General features: G+C 42.9%; 1 pseudogene; it reads right to left on the bottom strand.

Annotated features, from left to right (window-relative positions):
* The window catches only part of LOC113177849 (dnaJ homolog subfamily B member 6 pseudogene), a 60,830-nt pseudogene extending 58,367 nt beyond the window's left edge, over positions 1-2,463 (bottom strand).
* Between the last annotated feature and the right edge of the window lie 553 nt (positions 2,464-3,016).

The following is a 3,016-nucleotide window of genomic DNA, read 5'->3' as shown; positions in this document are numbered from 1 at the left end:
TGGTTGTTTTAATAGTGCTGCTATGAAAGTGCATGTATGTGAATTTGCTTGAATACCTATATACACTGTTTTGTGCATATACAGATTTAGGAATGAAATTGTTGGTCATAAGGTAATTCTATTTAACATTTTTTGTGGGGGGCACTGGGGATTGAACTCAGGGGCACTCAAACAATGAACCACATCCTCAGCCCTATTTTGTATTTTATTTAGAGACAGGGTCTCACGGAGTTGCTTAGAGCTTCCATTTGCTGAGGCTGGCTTTGAACTCTCAGTCCTCCTGCCTCAGCTTCCTGAGCTGGTGGGATTACAGGCACGGTTTAACTTTTTGAAGAACCACCAACCATGTAACATTCCTACCAGCAATGTATGAGATTCCAATTTCTCTGCATATCTTTATTTCAAAATCATGAACACACTAATGGTGATTCTTTTCATGGTGTTGGATACTCTGCCTCATCCCTGGTCCAGAGCCCTGGAGCTGGCCAACCATGGACGGAGACTCTGCAACTGTGAGCCTAAAGGAAATCTCCTTCTCCTGGTCATTCTGGTCAGATATTTGGCCACAAGCAATGAAGAACTAACACAAATGTCACAGGTGATTGCAAAAAAGCCTAGGATAAGTGGTCCAGCTACATTCCTGCTCAGGGATGGGGTTGGGGGGACCCCCCCCCCCTCTGGTGAGCAGAATCAACAGTTTTCCATTGCTTTTAGGATAAAGATTAAGCTCCTTTTGAAAAGCTAACTAGGTAGTTCCTGATTTAACCTTTTCTCCTATCCCCCTTTGCCATTTCTCAATGTCAATCCTTCACTCCAGCCTTATAGAATTTTTTGCAGTTTCCAACTATTCCACGCTCTGCCTTTACTCTGGGGCTGTACAGTTGTGACCAATGATAGTTAGCTTCCCATTACTGTGACAAAGTACTTGTGATAATGAACATGAAAGGATGGATCCTTTATCGTGGGTCACAGTTTCAGAGGTTTCAGGCTTGGTTGGCCTCTTTGGTTGCTCTTGGGCCTGTGTCAGGACAGTTCATCATGGTGGCAGTAAGTGATGGAGCAAAGATGCTCACTCACTGTGGCCTGGAAAGCAAAGGAGGAGGTGGCTGGTGTCCTGAATATTCCCTTCCAAGACACACCACCCATGGCTTAACTTCCTCCACTAGGCCCCACCTCCAAAGGTTCCCCCTCCTCCCAGGAGCCCCTCAGGCTGGTGAATCCACCTTCAACCCATGGAACTTGGTGGACATCCCAAATTCATACTCCAGCATCATCTTCTCCCTAGAAACCCCTCCTCCCTGCCCACAACCTATCACTGGCAAAACTTCACTAGTGTTTGCCAGGGTTAAAGACTCCTAAGAGCCCAGTGCAAAATGCAAATGAAAGGTCTCTTGTTCAGATTTCAGGATGTGGAAGGCAGAGTGTCAAATCAAGGGGACCACACAGGTTGCAGGCTCCTGAAGCAAGCTTCCCCTAGAAATTTATATGAGTGTGGGGCAGGAGGGTTCTGAGACTGCCTCCTCTGTTAGCAAGCCAGTGGCCTGTAATATAGTTTTAAGAACAATGGGGCTGGGGATGTGGCTCAAGGGGTATCGCTCTCACCTGGCATGTGTGTGGCCTGGGTTCGATCCTCAGCACCACATACAAAGATGTTGTGTCCGCCGAAAACTAAAAAATAAATATTAAAAAATTCTCTCTCTCTCTCTCTCTCTCTTAAAAAAAAAAAAAAAAAGTTCCTGTTAGTCCTCAAAGGGTGCTTGTGATAGTTTAACATTTCTATTAAATGCATGCATTGGATTATTTGTTAACCAAGCATAGCGGCTACTTCTTACCATCCATCATTAAGAACTTTGACAGTCTTTTCTTACTTCGACCCTTTCTTCACTATTCTGGAAAATTTTCTTTGGGGGTGATTTTTCTGTCATTTCTATCTTAGAAGAAAAGTTGAAGTCAAGAAAATCCATGTCCAAATGATGTAATCCCCCGAAAGCAAAAAAAAAAAAAAAAAAAAAAAGAAGAAGAAAAAGAAAAAGAAAAGAAAAAAACAGCCACAACTTGATTCCTGCTTTGGAGAGCACCCTGTTGGTTCCCACCCCTCAAAATCCTCAAATGGTCTTCAAACGATTATAATGACAATGGGTCCCTTCCACCAAAATATTGCTGAAGCCATCATCTGGATTCTGGAATGTGAAGTCAAATTCAAATGGAGTGCGAAAATGACTTCCACCACCTCCTCCACCAGGGAAACCTTCTTTGCCACTTTTGACACACGTGTCCCATTTTTAGCATCGAAAAAATTCCTCATATGCCTCAGCCACTTGTTTGAATTTTCTCTCTGCATCTTCTTTATTCTCAGGATTTTTTTTTTTCTGGATGCCACATTAGTGCCAGTTTCTGCTATGCCTTTTTGATACCCATGGGTGAGGCATGTGTCTGCACACCTAGAACTTCATAGCAACACATTCTGTTTTAACCAAATTGTTGGAATGAGTTTGAGATCACTGCTGCAGGAAGTAAGAAGGACAACAGGAAGCAGTGGGCCTCCTTGGTCTCCTCAGGGCTCCTCCCACTTTCCTGTCCCTTCCTCCTCACCTGCCATCATCTATTTAATGAACTTGTGGACAACTTGGATAATTACAATTATTTGTATTATATACTAGAGTATTATGAACGTCCTAAATATTTTCTCATATCCTTTGTATTTAAAAAAAAAAAAATCCCTGAAAATGGTGCTGTTGAGATTAAAGTTGGGCATATTCTGAAGCTTCTTTCCAAGCTGGTCTCCAAAATGTTGTACTGATTTTCGCTCCCACATACACTACCATTTACGCTACTAACTGCTGCCTGCTTTTTTATGAACTGAGCTGCACACAGTGTCCACTCCTGGTCCTTATCTTGGACTCACAGTTCGTGACCTGTTAAAGAAGCCATTCACAAAATAGCTCTTAGTCAAAATTTACCAAGCTGGATCATGTTCCCCCCCAGGACCACATTCATTTCAAGGAACATGCTTTAC

This window comes from Urocitellus parryii, chromosome 8 (assembly GCF_045843805.1).
Source record: "Urocitellus parryii isolate mUroPar1 chromosome 8, mUroPar1.hap1, whole genome shotgun sequence".
Taxonomy (NCBI): domain Eukaryota; kingdom Metazoa; phylum Chordata; class Mammalia; order Rodentia; family Sciuridae; genus Urocitellus; species Urocitellus parryii.
The sequence above is the reverse complement of the archived record's forward strand: the minus strand, read 5'-3'. Positions and strand labels throughout refer to the sequence as shown.